The sequence below is a fragment of the Bos grunniens genome, chromosome 6 (assembly GCF_055505025.1).
Source record: "Bos grunniens cultivar Pamir isolate PY7600 chromosome 6, Bosgru_T2T1.0, whole genome shotgun sequence".
Classification (NCBI taxonomy): Eukaryota; Metazoa; Chordata; class Mammalia; order Artiodactyla; family Bovidae; genus Bos; species Bos grunniens.
Window position 1 is genome coordinate 13049354 of NC_141170.1, and position 21405 is coordinate 13070758.

Here is a 21405-nt window from a genome sequence, read left to right on the forward strand (position 1 = left end):
AGTCCACGGGGTTGCAAAGAGTCAGACACGACTGAGCGACTTCACTTCACTTCACTTCCTGTCTATCAGCCACCATGCCAGAGAGCCGACCACAGAACAAACAACTTTGGCCATCCAAACACAGATACAGAAGTCCAAATGGGGGGGGTGTTTTTAATTTAAATACTAGCTGGCCTCCCATGACTGCTTGGGAGAATTATGAGTTATCATCAAGTAAATGTGTCACAGCTGCCATGCCTTCTAGACTATAACATGTAGAAATGCTCAAGTGAAAAGCACCTGCTTCTAGGACTTTCAACTTGGGGGTCAAATCCCAAACCACTGTTGTCTTTGTTTTTGTTTTCTGTATGTTCATGGTGTCTTAAGAGTCTGTCATTTGGGTCTCTCCATTCCCCACTGATGTGACTCTGGAAGAAAACTGCCTCTTCTGACTACACATTCTCATCTCTTTTATGCTACGTAGCCTGTATTTCCCTTTAGATCATCCCAAACATAGCCTCCAAATTCGGTAAAAATCCTAGAGGTTTTGGTCTTGCAGTCAGAAACAAACGTCACTTTAATTATGTAGGTTATATAGGCTTCTCTGGTGGCTCAAATGGTAAAGAATCTGCCAGCAATGCGGGAGACCTGGGTTTGATCCCTGGGTTGGGAAGATTCCCTGGAGGAGGGCATGGTAACCCACTCCATTATTCTTGTCTGGAGAATCTCCATGAACAGAGGAGCCTGGTGGGCTACAGTCTGTGGAGTCACAAAGAGTCAGACACAACTGAGCGACTAAGTACAGCACAGCACATAAAGAAAATTAATTATTTTGAAACAAAGACTAAGCCAAACACTTCAGGAGACCAGAAATATCAGGCCATTCTGAAGTCAAAACAAAGAAGCTGGTTTGTAACAAAAACTGAATTAAATTTGGGAGTCAAAAGATCCCAGTTTGAACGATCTTGGCTCTGCTTACAATTGCTGCTGCTGCTGCTAAGTCGCTTCAGTCGTGTCCGACTCTGTGCGACCCCACAGACAGCAGCCCACCAGGCTTCGCCGTCCCTGGGATTCTCCAGGCAAGAACACTGGAGTGGGTTGCCATTTCCTTCTCCAATGCATGAAAGTCAAAAGTGAAAGTAAAGTCGTTCAGTTATATCCAACTCTTAGCGATCCCATGGACTGCAAGCCTACCAGGCTCAGAGTCTAAACAGATAATAAACAATAAATATAATAAATATATTAAAAATAACATATAAAAATAAGTTTGTCAATAAAGTATATTACTTGTTCAGTCACTGAGTAGTGCCCAACTCATTTGCGACCCCATGGACTGCAGCATGCCAGGCTCCTCTGTCCATGGGATTTTCCAGGCAAGAATACTGGAGTGGGTTGCCATTTCCTTCTCCAGGGGATCTTCCCGATCCAGGGATCAAACCCTTGTCTCCTGCACTGGCAGGCAAATTCTTTACCCCTGAGCCACCTGGGAAGCCCCAGTAAAGTATATCAGATGGTGATGAGTGTTATGGGGAAAAACAAGAAAAAGTAGAGTAAAGGAAGGGAAATCTAGGTAGAGTGTGAGGGAACAGGTGAATTATAATTTTTAAATAGAGGGGTTAAGATGGCCTCACTGACAAGATGACATATAGGACATGCTTAAGGGAGGGGAGCTAAGAGTTCTCCTGACAGATACTCTGGGGGAAAGCATTACAAGTAGAGCGAACAAGTACAAAGCCCCTAAGACAGGAGTAGGACAGGAGCAGACCTAGCATTTGCCATGAAAAGCAAGGACACCGAGGGTCTACCGGACCTCTGAGCAAGCACGTCAAGTAGGCAGTAGAATGTAGTGTTTGAGGAGAAGTTTGAGCTGGAAATCAAAATTTAGAAGTTAGTAGAATTCAAAAACAGATATGCATTGTTCTTCGAGCAAACATTTAATGAGTCAACTATGTGCCAGGAGGAGTGGGAGAGGGAGAGAGGCAGAGAAACTCACCTCACAAAATGCTCTGCAATTCAACCCCAGCTTAACCAGAGCGATGAGGGAGGCCAAGGAGAAAGAAACTTAGGGCGAATTCCCAGTCACGGTTTTTAGAAGACATTAGTCAAAGAAAGATTTAGTGAAAAATGTAAGAAATATTAAATCTGATTCCTAATCTACAAGATGAACTGGAGGGCTGTGCTTAACACCTCAAATTCTCGCTGTGAAGTCATTACTAACATTCTTTTCATTGAGTTGTCATTGAGAAACTCCTGTATATGAGTCTGAAAATGAATCAGAGGTACCTTACTTTGCAATAGTTTCAAAGAGGGAACTTCATTTGCCCAGCCCATGTTAATACAGATGCTGTAGCTCCCTGTACTTACCAAGCATGATCAAGGCCCTTATAAGACAGTGTTTTGTTCCGCACAGTTACTCCTAAAAATGGATATTTCATCCCTAACATGGGCTGAATATAAATCTCAAAAGAAATCTTAGGGAGGACAGCATAATTTTGATGCAATCCTAGCAGCAATTTATATGAATAGGTTATGCATCAAAAGTTTGCAAGTTTAGATACGTCGCTTGGGTACACAAGACAGGCTATAAGTGTCCATCTGAACCCCTGTGGTAGGTGAATCAACAGTCCCCCTAAATCTGAGTGATGGGGTTCATCGGGTCACTTGTGTACTGAAATATCTTAAATATGGGACTAAAATGTGTACCAATAACAAACAACATTCACAATTAGTTCATATATACCCCTAAATTAGCTAAGGGTCTCTTGAATAGAAACTAGTTCTAGCTAGTGTTCCAAAAATGGGGAGTGGGGACTGAATGGATGCCAATGTTATCCAACATGTTTGAAAGAAGGATTAAACTTCAGGGTTTATCACCCTAAGCTCTACTGACATTTTGAGCCAGATAACTCTTTGTTGTAGGGAAATTATGTGGGGAGTAGGAGCTGTCCTGTACATTGTAGGGTAGTTTAGCAGCATCCCCCAAGCAATGTCTCTAGACATTGCCAAATATACCCAGGAGGCTGAACTGCCACCAGTTAAGGACAACCGTTTAATGTTAAGACATGGGAAGGGCAAAGACACAGCTGGCCCTCTGAGACAACTGGAAGTAGGTATTTAAAAACTTCTCTGTGAGTCTGCCTGAAGGTTTATCGATTCTGCTTATCTTTAAAAAAAAAAAAAAAAAAGACCACCACCAAAACAAAAGAAAAAAAACCAGCTCATAGTTTAACCAATCTTTTCTATTGTTTGTTTTGGTGTCTATTTCATTTATTTCTGCTCTGATCTTTATTATTTCTTTCCTTCTACTGACTCGGGGTTTACTTTGTTCTTTTTCTAGTCCTTCTAGGTGTAAAGTTAGGTTGTTCATTTGAGACTCTTCTTGTTTCTTAAAATAAGGCCTGTATTGCTATAAACTTCCCTCTTAGAACGGCTTTTGCTGCATCCCACAGATTCTGGAAAGCTGTGTTTCTACTTTCATTTGCCTCAAGCTACTCTTTGACCTCCTCTCTGATTTCTTTGTTGACTCACTGGTGCTTTTGGTAGCACGCTGTTTAGTCTCCATGGATTTGTGTTTATTCCAATTGTCTTCCTATAACTGATTTCTAGTCTCATGCCGTTGTGGTCAGAAAAATGCTTGAAACGGATTCTTTCTTCTTAAATGTATTGAGACTTCTGTGGCCTAACGTGATCTATCCTGGGGAAGGTTCTGTGTGCACTTGAAAGGAACGTGCATTCTTCTGTTTGGGGATGGAATGATGCTCATTATCAGGGAAATGACAAGCAAACCCCAGTAAGATGTCACCTCACACCAGGCAAAATGACTGTCATCAAAAAGACAAGAAATAACAAGTGTCCATAAGGATGTGGAGAAAAGGGAACCCTCAGGCACTTCTGATGGGGATGTAAATTGGTTGCAGTCACTGTGAAAAATAGTATGGAGGTTCCTCAAAAAATTAAAAACAAAACTACCATACACTCCAGCAATTCACTTCTGGGTATTTATCCAAAGAAAACAAAAACAATAATTCAAAAAGATATATGCGCCCCGATGTTCGCTGTAGCATTAATAGCCAAGTCATGGAAGCAACCTAAGTGTACCCATCAACAGATGAATAAATAGAGATGTGATACATACGTACACACAATGGAATAATACTCAGTTACAAAAAAGAATGAAATCTTGCCATCTGTGACAACACAGATGGACCTAAAGGGTATCTCACGCTAAGTGAAGTAAGTCTGACAGAGAAAAACAAATACTATATGTTTCACTTATAGGTGGAATCTAAAAAACAAAACAAACAAACATAATAAAAAAGAAACAGACTCACAGGTACAGAGAAAAAGCTAGTGGCGGCCAGAGGGAAGGAGGCAGGTAGGGGTGAAATAGGTGAGGGAGACGGAGGGGTGCAAACTACCCACCAATTGTAAAATAAAGGAGTCGGGGATGCAATGTACAGGACAGGGAATACAGGCAATAATACCATAAGAACTTTGTACGATGTGAAGTCTATAAAGATATCAAATCACTATGTTGTATATCTGAAATTAATATGAGTAAACTATACTTCAATTAAAAATAAATTAGTTTTTTAATTAAAAAAAATCCCTCGAGAGCTCCCTTGATTTCTAACCCGGTTTTCCTTCTGTATTTCAGCTTTAATTCTCTTACTGCAATTCAGCAATGGGAACATTGTCAACAGCTCCTTTTATTTGTTAAATCAGGCCTCTGGACAAAGAATGACTCTTTTCTCAAAACCCAATTTTTAAAAAATGTTTGTTGTTATTTTAATCGCTCAGTCATCTCTGAGTCTTTGGGACCCCAGGGACTATAGCTCGCCAGACTCCTCTGTCCGTGGGATTTCCCAGCCAAGAATACTGGAGTGGGTTGCCATTTCCTTCTCCAGGGGATCTTTCCGACCCAAGGACTCAACCTGCATCTCCTGCACTGCAGGTGGATTCTTTACCACTGAGCCACCAGGGAAGCCCAGGAAATCTTAGGGAATGAGTCTTACTGTCCTGACTGGAGCCTGATCCCTGCCTATGGTGTGTGACCTGAAGGGTGGAGGATGTTACATGGAAGAACAGCAGCTTCTGCTGAAACTATGTTCGAAGTCAGAGGCAGTATCAGCTTCCAAAAGGAGGAAGGTGCTATTGTTGATAGAAGAGTGGTTTGGGAACAAAAAAACAAACCAGGCATCCACCACAACCATTTAATAATGAATAATAAACGTATCACAGGGCAAACAGTCAGCAAATTAATATTTCCTCATCATATTGGACTGGGTTTCCTTTACTACATTTGAGGCACGTTTGTGAGCTGAGTATTCTGGGAAGCATCTGAATCCACTGGGAGATGAGTAGAATTTTTAGGTAGGTGGGCAGGCATAACATCTATGCCTGGCTATTTTGTCACTAATGTATTTTACAGTGAGTTTCTAGATGACACATTTAAGTAATCCACAGATGAAATCCTGGAATAGTACTACTACTGTGAGATTCCTGCCCACAGGCAGACATGACAAAGGACTGACAGTTGGTATGCTTTGTGGGTTACTAGCAAAATATACTTCTAACATGTGACTCTGCCTAAGTCAACGGCAGACCATAATTGAACAACCATTGCCCAATTTGTGGGCTAACAGAAAACCAAATGTTTGCCTTGAAACTTTCCAACTCGGTTCAAGAATAAAATCCAGGAATATGATAATATACACATCAAATGGACATGAATGCATTCAACTCAAAAATTTAAGGAAGGAGGCAGTGTAAGTTCAAAATTTTTAGAAGTTTCCCAAAGACTAAGAGGAGACAGGAGACAGGAAACCTTTCCTTAGTTCTCCCATTAGCAAATCCCAGAAATTACATTCCATGTTAGTTCAGAAGCACTTGCACCTTGAGAGTAAGATCAGGAAGAACCTAGACGCCAAATCCCAGCTGTAGGCACGCCAGACCTCTCAGGGCCTCCCATTCAGCTATGATCTCACAGAAAGTAGGCTCAAAGACCTGACCGCAACATTACCCTAGAAAAAGCAACCCTGCATAGAGCCACAGGCCAATCCTAATCAAAGGAAGGACAGAGAAAAAGGTTGAAGTGACGGAGGAGTGTGGGGGACTTCAACCTGCAGAGTCATCTCAGTCAGCTTTCTCTCCTCAGTTCCTGAATCTTACTGTGTTAGAGCTGACTTTAGGGGCTACATTTGCCAGCAGAACATGGGAATGCTGATATTAGTATTTTCAAAGTCCATCAGTAGATTACTTAAACATGGCACCTTGAATATCTCTAAATATTCCAAGGTCAATAAAAAATCACATTTCTACGTTTTATAACAGGCACCCAACAGAAAGGAATAACTGATGAGATTCTTAATCCTCTGATGAATAAAAAGTACCCCAGCACTCACGACAAAGCCAGAGGTCTGCAGTGTCTCCTTGCTAGCACAGTAATAACATGCTGGTTGGCTACGATGAAGACAACCATAAACTTCTAACTTTTCTTAGAAAAGACGGATGTTCAATCATTGCTTCTATAAATGACATAAATTTTTTTCTTTTTAATGTCAATCTGAGGGCAGGGCTATGATGAAAACATGGAGGACCTGGAAGAAAACCATCCAAATACGTAAGAGTTGACTACTGGAGGGAGAACTCTGAGATTCCAGCTTCCACTGAGGGAGAGAAGGGGCCCGAAGGAGACATGATGATCAAAGGAGCCATGATTATCAGCCCTCAGCCTTCACGATCCATGAGGCCAGGAGTTGTCCATTATGACGTCTCTGCTTCGAGCAGCACCTTGAAAGTGCTCAGGAACTCTTTACTGAGTGGTCAAGTAAAGGCTTCAAGGCTTCTCTACAAATCAGGAGGACTCGTAGATACACAAACCAAAGAAATGTTTCTCAGTCTTTTCACTGCAGATGAGGAAAGCAGTTGCATAAACATTATCATAAATTAAGCAATCAATTTGTCGAACACAGCAACAGACAGTGCAGTTGGAATGGAAAGCAAACTCTGTGAATGAAATTCATCCTATCATTGTTCTCATTTTAAAAAAACTAGAGTAAAAACAAAGTTCTTTCAGCTATTTGGTTATGGCAGAAAGAGAATTTCAGAGTTAGATATGATTTCTACCTTTTAAAGCTCTTTCACTCCTGTCTTTCAATACTAAGAACCCTGAATGGATGGTTCACTTTGCCCTGATTTTTCAAGACACTGATTTATCTATTCTTAAGCTCTCTGACCTGGCTTCTCTCAACTAAGTCTTCAACGAAACTACTCTCTACATGATAACCAATTAATACAGACAACCCTCCTGGTCTTCCCTCTGTTGCATGATGCTTAACCGATTATTTAATCAAAATTCTCTCCTCCTCACGAACCAGGATATTCTGATCCATATCCTTTACTCTCTGAGGGCATGGCCCAGGCATTGTCCTTAGCTCCCGTCTAAAGGAGCACCTCATAGCACCCTTCTCCTCTGAACTTGACATGCGGAATATGCAGACATCATACACATCCACGTGGCAGAGTGCACAGACAACGCTGGGCATGTTTTGCTGCGTGAACGTTCTCCTGCACACCAATGCTCGGCTCCTCCACTCAGCATTCTTAAGCTGCCTTCATGCAATGTGAGCTGCTCAAATTACGCAGCAACTCCTTAAGAGTTTTCCACTATTTTTACTGATATGAGAAGGAAATGGCAACCCACTCCAATATTCTTGCCTGGAGAATCCCATAGACAGAGGAGCCTAGTTGGGGGGACTACAGTCCATGGGGTCGCAAAGAGTCAGACAGGACTGAGTGACTAACACACACACAACAATCTCAATTATATTTATATTCATTTTTGAATGCCTATCGTCATGGCCCAGTGGTCCTATGTGGTCTGTTTAAACTAAAGCTAATATATATTGAGCATTACTATGAGTCTGATACTATTCTGAATGTGTGTGTGTGTGTATAAACATCCCTACAAGGCAGGTAGGATTATAAGCCCCACTTCAGATGAGAAAATTGATGCGCACAGAGGCAAAGTAAATTGCCTGGGTCACATAGCAAGAAAGTGCCACAGCCAGGGCTTGAAATCTGGGCAGACTGGATTCTAGCCTCTCTGGTGTTCACCACCACGCCATACTGCCTTTGTAGCAGAATGTTTTAGATATTATCTATGTCAGTTAAGGATTTATTTTTTACTGCATTTCTCTCACTTGATACACTATGCATGCTGCATCACTTCAGTAGTGTCCAACTCTTTGCGACCCTATGGACTGCAGCCCGCCAGGCTCCTCTGTCCATGGGATTCTCTAGGCAAGAATACTGGAATGGGTTGCCATGCCCTCCTCCAGGGGTTCTTCCTGACCCAGGGATCCAACCTGCATTTCCTGCAACTCCTGCACTGCACGTGGATCCTTTACCTCTGAGCTACCAGGGAAGCCCTGATACTGTATATTCACTCAACAAATGTTCTTTGCATTTCTATTATGACTACACATTGTGGACTGAAAATAGAATAAGATGTGGCCAGTGCCCTTAAAAAGCAAAAGTCAGGGAGACAAACAGTCACCCAGCTGCAGTGAGCTCAGTAAGTGATACAACAGCCATAACTACGGGCTGCATCAATTCAGTCAGTGAACAAACCAACAGTTTCCTATGTGTAAAGAATGTCTGTAAAGACAGAACATATTTTCAAATAATCTTGATGTTCCACAAAGAGTTTATAGAGTGACAAAACCCTGATCTGAATCTTTGTCCTGCAGCTTTGGGGTTTATGAGTCAACCTGGGTTCTCTGAAGTGTATGTCTCTGACTCGTATCTCTGAAACAGGAAGGACTTCGTAAAAGGATTGTGAGAATTGAGTGAAAACAACCAGCAAACTGGAACGCTGTAAAGAAATACTAGGTATTATTCACACTTAGACCTCATGTGGGCCCCATAACAACACAGCCCAACACAGACTAACTGCTCTGTATCAACAGATCATAAAGAAATGTCCTCAACCATAAAAATAACTTTTCCAAGGCTATGTTCAATCAAGTGTAAATACCGGACAAGTACAAGTATATAAGAGGAGGTATAACTCGGAGCAATAGTGTTTCTGAGGAATGGATCACCTTGTAAAAAGAAGAGTAATTGGTTGGCTGAAAGGGAAATGGTGAGAAGTTTTTAAGGGCAGGGCACCAGCGTGGCCAGAGTTATTTGGTAAGAGAAATAAGATCTATAGGAGGAAATGACACAAAAAGAAAAGGAGAGAAGACTAACGCTGGGTTGAGAGAGGCTTGGGTGATCTGAGAAAGAGTGTGGATATGGTGACTAAGTCAGGGAGAATGGGATGGAAGTCGGCAGCCGGTGCATTCACCCATCATTCAGCCAACAAGAAGCAAACGTCTGCCACAAGCAGCACTGTGCTTGGTGCTGGGAGAAGACAGAACATACCACACCTCCAGCCTGTGATCTGAAAGAGCTTACAGTCCAGTGGGAGTGCCATTAAACAGGTTAGTAAACAAACACAAAAATCCAAGTCAGGCTAAATGCCATGAAGGAGGGCACCTCAGTGGCCCAAACATCACATAATGAAGCAGGAACTAGGAGGGAGTGCTGGTCTAGGAAAATCTGGGTGGAGACAGGAACATTTTAAGTAGGATCAGATCAGGGAAGGAATGAGACAGGATCTAAACAGTGTCTCTGTTAAGCTCCTACTTAGAAAGACTAATCTTTAACCTTCTCTGTGAGGACCCTAAGAAGTATGGGGACCAGAAGAAGGTAAAGATATCACACTGTTCTAGAGTAACTGAGCAAATGTCTTACGGAATTATTAAGCATACGGTATTTGTAATTCTCTTCAAGTTTCATTTTCCCATATAATTCTCAGAAAGTTCATTCACGCAACCAAATAAAACTACTTCCCTCCCCTACGACAGAATCTTTAAAAACATCCCAAGAATGGTAAGACCTAAATGAACTTTTAAAAAAAAACAAAACCCACACTAAGAACGGTCATAAAGTTTCTAGAAAAATTCACAATACAATATGCAATGATGACTCCAATAAATACCTCAGAACATTGGTTTCCAATGCTAACTGGAATGTGAATGACTGGAATACTAAATAATGGTGGGGGGTAGGCGGGGGGCGGGGAAGAGCTTTGACTATTGCATAAGCATTCTAAAACCTGTGGTGATCTTTCGTCTTGTGTTTTACGAAAAACTTTAAGTGCCAAGATTCCTGGATAATATTTGAATATTTTGAACTAGCTGTGGCTGCTCATGGTTAATTCTCACACAAAGATTCATCAAATCATAAACTGACTTGAAATGGTCTGAAGTGGATTTTGAAATCTATACAATGTCTTAATAACAGATACCTGCCTGATGGGCAAATGCAATAAAAATGTATAAAGAGAAAAACAACTGTAAAATACCTTTGATAAAGGAAAGACAGATTTTAGCAGTTTACATGTATTTTTCAAAACATCTTACTAACTGTATAAAGCAATTTAAAATTATCTCAACTATAGTTTTCTAAGTTTAAGAGGAAAATAAATTATCTTTTCCTAGCACATAAAAAAAGTTAGAGTCAGCAGCAACATTTTAACAGCTACTTTTAAAAAATACTACTCACGAGTATAACTCTCTCCCCCCAGCCCATGCAGTCTTTTCTCCAGTGCAAATTATTGATTTCCAGACAAAAGTATTCCGAAAACACACATCTGACTATAGCATAAGCTATCTATGATACACAAGCTTTTGTGATGAGAAAAGGCAGTACCTCAAATCTAAGAAGGTAGAACACAAGTAGCAAAAATGAATCCTTTAAGAACCATCAAACCAAACAAAAAATAAAATTAGATATAAATTCAAGTTTTAGACTGTGGTCAATTGAGGTCTAGACAAACCCCTATGTTTGTTCACTGCCTAGTCTCCAGTCTGCTCCAAGTTTGAAAAGGTAATTGAACACAGTCTATAATTACTGGATTAGACACAGATGGGCTCTGTACATTTCAGGGGGAAAAAAGCACTGTTTTGATTCATTTTATGATTGCCTGTAAGGTCAGACTTTTCAAAATGTACTTTCATCTGTTAAATGGTTTCTCAAATTCCCTAGGGTAGATCTTCAATAACTGTGATGTTTTAAGCAATTTGGGCCTATCAGATCCTGTCTTTGAATGTAACTAGCTGCCCATTTTCTAGTATTATAAATGTGCATGTAGGTTAATTGCTACATCTCTTACATATTTTCTGAAGTTGCAGTTTTGGGGAAAAAAATGAAAAAATTGTGCCCCTTCTCTGACAGGAATTGGTCATATTGATGAGGATTTTCACGTAAGAAAGAAGAAAAATTAGCTATTTAATTAAGAAAGAGTTTACTGTCATCTAAAGTCCATGAAAAATATTTTTCTGACTCAAGTGAAAAACAGAAACAAGGACTTCTACATTTTGGACAAAAGTTGTAAGCAAAGTAAGTTTAGATTCCTTCCAACTGAGTAATTTGTAAAACAAGATAACACACACTTGACTCTTCTTAAGCATTTTTATTTTAATAACTGCAAATGACTAGGAAGTATGTTGTCTGTGCAAACACACACACAAGGAAAAATGATTTCCTAATCTAAAAAAAGAAAACCCCTAAAGATAGCAAATCTATATCACTTACGATAATAATGATGCCATGATACAGCAACGTATCATCAATTCTCAGAGGAAAATAATATCTAACTTTGAGAAGCTGGTATTCGGTCCTTTCAGCGTCCTGCCTATCCTATTCCCAACCATCTCATGTTAGAACAATTCAGTCAGTAGAGCTAGACACAAAGTTTTCAATTATAAAATTTGTGGCATAACCAATAGCTTCAGTTAAAATGCCACAAAAAGTCCTCCTTGCTTAGTGCACTGAACCACAGAAGATAGATTCTCAGGCTAAAGACTTGGTCACAGGGGCTCCCCAGTCCCCCACAGGAGCCGCAGTTCCGACAAGAGCTGGAAGGCCGAGGGCAGTCCTGTGGCAGCGGCAGCGAGGCTCCAGGCCTGTCAGGGCAGCCTTCACCTAGTTCCCACCTTGCACGGCATCACATTAGACTCTCCTGTTTCTTATTAAAATCTCCTTCATCTTCTATTTCCCAAACTCATTTAGTTGGCTACTCTGCAGCCTAGATAGTATAGAAACACCTCAATAATAGAAAAATTAAAAAAAAAAAAAAGAGGGTACAGTAAGAAATAATTCCAAATAGTTTTGACATGTTTTAGGAAGTTGGTTTTGTGTATGTTTTAACACACATGGACAAGAAGAATTTACAATCACCTAATAAAACCTAAGTTGATATTCTTCATGAAATTATACATGCAAATAGGAAGTATTTATACTTACAGAAAGATAAACAGCCATGTTCAAGAGAATTTAGCAATTTTCTGATGCTCTCTTCAAGATGCATAAATATAATCCACTTATAACCTCCTCTTGTCACAAAACCAAGGAGTTGCTAAACCACCCAGATAATCTTAGGCTTTTAAAACACACTAATATAAACAGAAAATTTTGCAGAAGCAAATGTTTATGTGACTATCTATATGAACACGGTAATCATCATTTCATTTATAAGTGTTCCCATAAATGCTGTTGCAACTGTAACAACCTCACATGTACTGAGGAAGTGGTTTTTTAAATTAAATCTATTCTATATTTGTTCTATCTTCATGCAAAATGAACAGCTGCCTCTATTTTATATTTCACATATGTATGGATTTTCTTACCAAAATTTCCTAAACATAAGATATATCTGTATTAAGTGACTAGAAGCTCAGAGTACCATGTAAATGCTGTAGAAAATTATTAACAATTTCCGTCCTTGCTCTCCATCGAGCTCGTACACAAAATCAAGATAATATCGGCATAAGGCATTTGTACAGAAAACCATGACAGAACTCTGGCCCTGTTACTGTGCTGCTCTATGCTTCCTTCGTAAGGGCGTATATAAACTGAGTGCAACAAGCCAACCGAAATGGTGAAGCTGCCAAGGAGGGAAGTTTCTCTAGGTAAATCTGTTTGTGAAATTAAATATGCGTTTCACGAGGCTGGTTACCAAAAACTGTGCCTTAATGTCGACCACAGACACACAGCTACTTAAGAGAACACAAGGGTTTTTTAAAACAAGATGTACATGCGGTGAGTTAATTCCCTCCTTCCTTCCCTTCCTCCTTCCTTCCTCCCTCTCTCTTTTCCTTTCTTCCTTAATTTCATTTCCAAAGTCACATGAAACACATTTTAAAATATTACAATGTATTTGGTACATATTATTCTGCATCAACACCCAGTTTTAGCCCAGCCCTAGCTCACAACCATCTTTAGTCACATACTCGTGCATTTTATTTTTTAACATTAATGCTTTAAATAAACTGAGCTTAAAATCATGAAGCTAACTGTAAGAAACAAAGCCTGGAAAGACTTCTTCTTAGCCTTTCTCAAAAAAGGCCCTTCCCTTTTTAAACAATTTACATGATGTTTTATGGTCCTTTTAGAAGAGATTATAGTGAATGGCACTCCAAGTGGGTTGTGTGAACCCACAAACCACTCCTCATAAAAACTGCTATAATTTTCCAGGACAGGGACAATAAAATATCATACATAAGCCAAAGCTACATCACGGTGTGACCACAGTAACAAACACATTATTTTCATGAAAATTAAGCATGATAAAGCTAACAAAGAAATGACAAAGAGAAAGTTTCTGACAGATTCTTCTCAATCTGCACTTACACAAGCGTTTACAGATTTTTCCCCCTTTTCCTAAGTGGCTTGAAATGCAGGTGCTAATTCAGTTCCCAAGTTATTGTATGTAGTTCATCTATTTTCAAAGAGATTAAGAAAATAAGTAACTACAACTATAGCTCAAAGAACACTATAAATAAGCCAATCAACCTACCTAAAATTATTAACGTTTTTGTTTCTGATGAAATGTTAAGCTTTGCAGAAAGTTCAAATGAAATTTTCCAGAGATGCATTTCTCATTTCAGACCACTAGGGACCAATGAGGGTCTTCCATTTCCCAATCAGTAACTTCACAGTTAAGAGAATGAAGGCTGCAAACACTAGCAATGTACTCTGTCTCCCGAACAGAACCAAATTCATTATCTGTGAAACGGCTGAGAAGATCCAATCACTATACAGAGAAAAAGGGGTGATCGAATGAAATGTTTAAAAGATGGAAGGAATTCATACGGTATAATTCTTTCATCATCACCTATCTTGAAAAGCTTCCCACTTTCCTTTTCCCTAAGACAATTATTAAACATTAAAACTGAAAAACAATATGAAGACCATGCTATTCTACCTCAGAGGTGGGAGAAACTGCAATACCACACTGCCACAGAAAATAAAGCCTGCCTAATACAATTCACTGTAGCTGATCATAGCAGCTTATTGCTAAATCAGGCATAATACTGAAATTAGGATCGGTGAGCCAGGCCAAAATATCTATAAAAGAATATCATTTACAGAGAGTTAGCTTATGATGCAGTAAGAATGGTAAAATTAAACAGCATTTTCTACTTACATCTGGTGGTATTAATTCTGGTTAGACAGAACTATTTAAAATATTTACAACTCTCTTTCACAAAAAATATTGAAAGAGAATTGGAATGAAATAATACAAAGCTCTGAAACAAGCTAAGTGACAGAAACCTTAACAGATACGTTTTACTGCTTTTCAGAGTCTTACGATAAAAAGGATGGCTGTAGAATAACAAATTATGCTAAATTTATATAGTACTTGTGCACATAGCTTAAAGTTCCCAACTCTTTCTAAAAGGGTACTGTTAATTAGCATCACAAATTTCTAGGAGAATATGGCAATGATTCAATTAAATCTGCTAGGACATCAAACACAGAAATTTGCTCTTTCTCCCACACACAAAATAGAAAATAATACTTCCAAAACAGCGATCCAAAAAACAAAAGGCGAACACCTGAAACACATACTTGTCAAATCCTTTCATATAAAAATGCACTTTTTATAAGAAGAAAATTATTGCTATTAAATCCAACTTTAACAAACAGAACATTTAAAAATGATTTACACTGTTAGATATTGAGAACAACAGTCATGTTTAGATAGTTTGCTATTAAAGCTAAATTCATTATTTTTGAGCTTAAAGTTTTGTATGCTAAAATATGTCATTATATTTGTTCAGTCTAGTGAGCCTTTGTGTTTATTGGAAATGCCTTCCAAATACTAGGCCCCAAAGCAGAGCTTCCCAAATGGAATCTGCAAAAAAAAAAACACTGATTCCAAAAAGAAGACTGTGCAAACAATACATAGTTCCAAGATAAATAATTCTACCCAAACCAACTAGACTGTTCTCCAGGTTAATCAGAGACTCCTGCCCTGCGACATGTATCTTTCAGAAAACTTAAGCTGTCCGCATGTCAGACTTAACAATTAAAATGATCTTCAGAACTAAAAAATTTCATCGGCCCAAACAAAATGAACAATTTATCTAGTCTTGCAAATAGATATGAAGAAGCTTTGAAGATACAAAACATCTTCACCTCATCCTGCAAAATCTGACCTGACTCCTCCTCCATTTACCGAAGTCCACCCACCTGCCCAATCCACCCTTTCACCTCACCCCACCCCGCCCACTGCCCCTACTACATTCTAGGTCATATGGCGAAATTCTTGTAAGCAAAAAGAGAAGTGTACTGAATCTCATTTCGCTACATGGCCTTGTTTCCTTTAGGTCCCCTCACTGACATTTCTTTGGCCCCACAGCACGGGGGTACGGCCGGATCTGCACGGCTGGCTCTACAGACGTATCATGCGTGAAGCCTTCACGACTGACCACACAAACACAATACCACAAGGTAGGTCGCACGCAAATGCCAACGTGAAACTTATACAGGAGTAAACTGCAGACATAAATCTAAAAGGGTAGAATTCCACTCAGTGATCCTAAAATTATTTCAAGGAATCAATCTACAAGAATGCATGATCAAATCAGAAGAGCCCAGTTAAGCTTTAAGACGAGGAGCTGGGGATGATGAAGAAAGAAAGAAAAGGAAAGACTTCAGAAGAGGCAGCGAAGGTTTCACCAATCATTGTATCACTGAGAGGGCTCAAACTACAGATGAAGTTAGAATACAGAAGATTGTAGAAAGGGCATTTAAAATTATTAACTGATCAAAAATTTGTAGTTGTCATTTTAAAAAAATACAACTTAGCAATTCAGTTCAGAAAGAAGAATATCCCCAGAAACATACACATCTGTTTAATATTACAAGCCAACTGTCAACATCCTAAGTGAAGTTTTAATTTAATATTTTTTCTTTCTTGATGTTTTACCTTTAATCAATGCCTCATGAGAGTATCAGTTTTCTATAAGAAACTGTTAAATATAAAGAAATGTTATTGTAGCATGTTTATAAAATCATAGTTCGAGAACTTTTTATTTTTCCAAAGCCTGACCACAACTTAATTATCTGCAGGACATTCCAGGCTCACAATTGCAAGCTCCAGTTCCCAAGCAATTTTAAACAATATCTACTGTACAGGACAGAGGGTACACAACAGACCACAACATGGTTATATTTCCAAAAGTCAGCATTAGGCCCTTTAGACATGGTTTTTATTTTCATTAAACAATATTTGTTTCCTCACTAATCATTAAATGGTTTTCATCACTATCGCCTGTTTTCCTTTCACATGTCAGCTGTTAGCATCAGTGTTTGTGTTCATAATAAATAAAAAAGTGATCTACCCAGTTATTTAAAAATGAACACACAAGATGTCTGGTTCAACAAGTGTTAGAGATTGCATGACAAACTCACGCTCTTCATACTGTTCTATTTTAATCTAGACTCTGAAGGACTTTAATGGAGTAATAGTCTGTACAATACTGCTTTAAATCAGATTTAAGCTTCATGCCTGCTTATGTTATTGTGGGCACATAGATCTAATCAGTGGTTCAAGACATTTACTTGGGAAAATGCAAAAGGAAGAAGAAAAAGACAGCGAGGTCGTATTCCTGACCATAATGGAGAGGAGTTGAAATTATTGCCAATTTCTACAGATGGATGAAAAAAGTAGCCTGATTAAAAGTAACATGCCAGAAACTGACCAAAATGCGGGGGTGCAACTAAAAGAGCATTCCAGAACTTTATAAGAATGATTCTGGGGAAGAAAATCTGAAGAAAACAAGAGAGAGAGAAAGAAGAGAAAGTTATATGCAGTGAGGTTATTAGGAACAATTTTAAAACACATCAAGTGTGGAAGAAACAAAGTACATCAAAGTTAGAGGTACATCAAATTAATAGCCAGTATTATAATAAAAATAATAATCCAATAAATAATCTGGAAAAACTTCAAGAAGTCAGATATTTGCACTGTTTACATTGGAACCACCAGAGTTTTCAGAAGAATAAATTATTTAGGTCCAAAACAAAGTTTGGATTTCAGATTAACTGGCCGGTAGGTAAGTAAATTTAGAGGCAGACAGATCACAAATGCAGGGCACATGCACTGATAGATTTCTATGTTTATTTATCAAACACTTATTAACATTTTCTATGTGCCAAGCACTTTCAAAGTGATTAAGTGATTTACTCATTTAATCCTCTAAAATTTTTTCTTCAGGGGCTTCCTTGGTGAATCAGATGGTAACAAACGTGCCTGCACTTCAGGAGACCCGGGTTCGATCCCTGGGTCGGTAAGATCCCACGGAGAAGGGAATGGCAACCAACTCCAGTATTCTTGCCTGGAGAACTCCATGGACAGAGGATACAGTCCAAGGGGTTCTCAAAGAGTCGGACACGACTGAGCGACCAACACTTTCACTTTCACTTATTCCCACCTTATAGATCAGGAAACGAACTAATCTGCCCACAAGTCACACACCAGTAGGTGGTAGAGCCCAGGGTCCATGTGCCTAACCAACCACCTTGGCATCAATCTCCCAGGAGACACTGCCTTTATCAAGGCAAGAGGAAGTCTATTATTTGGAGAGACCCAGATGCCTAACTTCTCCACGGCCTCCTTCTCTGATCCCTTATCCTCTCCTAGACTCTCAAATGTTGCTCTTCCCCATTACACAGCCCTCTTTTCTTCTCATTTGAAATTCCCCTTGGGTAACCTCACTCCTTCTTCAAGGAAGAAGTGATATCTATACTCCACCTGTACTCGGATATCTCCCATCTATGTCTCTGGCTCAGAGACTTTTCCCTGAGGTCCCCTTCTGTATTTACCATTGCCCGATAGACATGCGCCCCTTGGGTGGGTTTTCAGCAGGCACCTCAAAGAACCACAAAGCTGAACTCATGTTGAACTGAACTAAACTCATCTAGCAGTCACCCACAGCTGAAACCTTGAATTCATCTAGACCGACTGGTTTTCATCTCCTACACTTAACAAGTCCCAAACCCTGTCAATATATCTTAAACCTGTCCTCTGTCCCTATAGTCCCTGACTCAGTTCAGGCCTCCACTGGGTCGGGCTCAGACTTGATTATTCCAACAGTCAATGGATCTTTCTCCTCCCTGCCAGTACTTCTCGCCTCCACTGAATCGACCAACGTCCAGCAGAACCATCTTTCTAAAATCCATACCTGATCCTGCCAGTTCCCTGCTGGAAACTTTTTAATAAGGTTCACCATGGCCTTGAGGATAATGCCCTTCTTTCTCCATTCTAAGGAAGTCCTTTCTACCCTTCAAGGCTTAGCTCAAAACTGACCTCTCCTGTGAAGCTCTCTCCCCCTTCAAGCCCCTCCCACTGAGTCCCTCATTTCTATTAACACCCCTGTATCCACATACATTCTGATAACAACACTTATTATAACAGGTTTTAACTATTTGCCTATTCATCTGTCTTTTCCATAGACTAAAAGTTTCTCCTGGTCAGGGATTGCCTCACTCGTGGTTATACACCCAATACCTAGTTGCACGCCTGGCATACTCTATCCAGAGTGTTCAATAAAGACTGAGTGAAGAGTTCATGCCAGAAACATTTCCAGTTCAAAGCAGTATTAATAATCTGTCTAAGGCAGAGTGAAGAAGCACAATTTCAGAGCGATACACATCGATGGTTGGTCACTCACACCCACTGCCCTCCTCCTGGGAACAGCTCCCCACATTTCCTTGGAACATTCTTCCCCTGTTCACAGCCGTATGTGACACTGCTCTGGCTGCAGAGCTGGGTCCTAAGCAGGCTTCTGGGGATGGGTTTAAGGAGCAGCATCCGCCTCAGCCCTAGGATTCCAGCCGGTCTCCCAGGAAAAGTGTTTCTCTCTTCCTCTGGGTGGGGTAGTCTGGCAAGTAAGCTCTGCATGTGCAGCAGATCCACAGCTACCACGGAGCTGGAGCCTGGAGGGGCCTGAAGGGAGGTGCTAATACCACTAACAGAGAGAGTGAGAAAACAGTGCTCCTGGTGACACTTGTTTTGTCCCCGGGGCACAGCCACGCTGCAGGTTAAGTCATATTACCAGACTTTTCAATGATATAACCCAATAAATTCCCTTCCATCATTTAAGCTAATTTGTACTGGGTTCTCTGTAACTGGTAAGACTACTGATACAGCAAGTTAGCGTTCTGGGGAAGAAAATCAAGCTACACATTTGAAGAAATGCACTGAAAAAGGAAACAAAACAAGGAGAGGCTGAGAGTAGACACCAAGTTAAATCTCACAGGCAATGGGGAGAAAGGTTAACAGGATATTCCAAAGCGCAAATGAGAGGAGATCCAAGATGGCTTCCTTTCCAGACAGCATTAATCAGTTACTTGCAGGGGTATTCTATATGGTATATTTATGAAAAGAATAAAGTTTTATAAAGAGTTAGAAAAAGAAATAAAAAATAACAAATGCTTCTTTCTGAAAATGCCTTTATGAGAAAAAGAAAAGGCTTTGGGATAATTTAATCTAGAGAAAGCAAGTCCTAGAGGCAATTTAACTTGTTGAAGGGTTATTTATAAAGAGGTGACTAAACAGCTGTTCTCCAATTTCACAGGGGAAAGAATGAGAGGAAATTGATTTGCATTTCAGTATGAAGCAAAAGGCAGGCAAAAGGAAGAAGTGCTGGAGGGAGAACTGTTAATGGTGAAAAAAGCTAAATGAGAAACTGGATTTTTATGGCTTTTCGAAGATGGAAAATCACCCATGTTGATTCATTTAGCTCTGGGTCAAACTAGTAAACAAATATTTGAGAATGTTTTCGATTCATTTAGTCACATACCATGGACTGACTCCCCACCATGGGCCAGGCGCTGGGCTGGGCGCTGGGAAGGCAAGCATGAGTAAGTTGGGTGACTATCCTGCCTGATAGCTGCAGCCCTAGCTACATCAAAGCCACTGAAGGAAATATTTAAAAGACATCCAGTCACTCGTACCCTTTCCTCTTCCATCTCCCGTGCTCAAAAGTAAATAACGTAGTTTGGAAGACAATACAACGGCACTTGGAAGGCTAAGCATCGATGCAATTATTAAATAACAATATGTGAGTGCCTGTCTCTCAGCTGGACAGGATACTGCCCGATTCATCTTCAAAAAGTAATGACAACAACAAACAATAATGCAAAGGCTGTCACAAGCCTCCCAGACTTGCTGGGTTAACAAGTAATACAAGCAGCAAATGCTCTGAATTCAGAAGAGATTCCTCTTCTACCCTTTTAAGATGGGTAGCATATGAGTTAAGTAAAGAGGAGTGAGCCGTCGAGGCAAGAGAAAGAGCAGGAGTTTCAGACAAGGAGACAAGAGAGCAGAACAGCGTGTTAAGAGAGCCCCTTGATTAAAGCTGGTGGACGGTACAGGGAGGTATGGGATGTTAAACTGGAGAAGTGGGTGGGGCTAGCTTTATGAAGCCCTTTGAACACCAGCCAAATAACAGGATCCACCTTGTGAAGAAGGAGCAGTGCTGAACACTTCCGAGCGCGGGAACATAATGAGCGTGGCACTTTCTGCACAGTGGCATGGCTCTGAGAGAGGGTGGAGGTGCGGGAGCCCTCAGACCTGCTGTTGCCTCAGCTCAGGCTCAAGAAGGTGAGGGTGGGAACCCACGTGGTGCTAGTGGGATAGATGAGAAAGAGAGGAAAGGCAAGGCGCTAGTCAACGTCACAAACAGTGCTGACCTCCGCACCGTGTTTGCAGGGGCGGGGAGCAGGACCCAGTCTGTCCTCTTGGGCCTGAGATTTCACCAGGCAGGGGAGGCCAGCAAAAGAGAAACTGAGATGACTGCAGAAATGGCAGTCAGCGTGGCTGAGAGCCCGGGAGGCTCTGATTCCTACAATTTTAGTCACATGAGCCGAATAATAACACAAAGTCAAAATATAAACAGAAAAACCAATCCTCCCAAAATATCACCTCCTCTGTGTATCTGGGAGATGCTGATTTTTTTTTTACTGCCAGTTGAGTCATGGAAAAGTATAGAAGCAATGTGCGTGTACTGACTGAACTATACC

At 40.2% G+C, this 21405-nt stretch overlaps 1 protein-coding gene and 1 long non-coding RNA gene across 3 annotated transcripts in view; one reads left to right on the forward strand and one right to left on the reverse strand.

Moving 5' to 3' along the window:
* The window catches only part of STX18 (syntaxin 18), a 119727-nt gene that overhangs the window by 81672 nt on the left and 16650 nt on the right, over positions 1-21405 (reverse strand). The window lies entirely within an intron of this gene.
* On the forward strand, positions 9351-17717 carry LOC147370293 (uncharacterized). Its single transcript, XR_015165166.1, has 3 exons — positions 9351-9467; positions 15737-15828; positions 17597-17717. It is a non-coding gene; the product is annotated as an uncharacterized LOC147370293 (long non-coding RNA).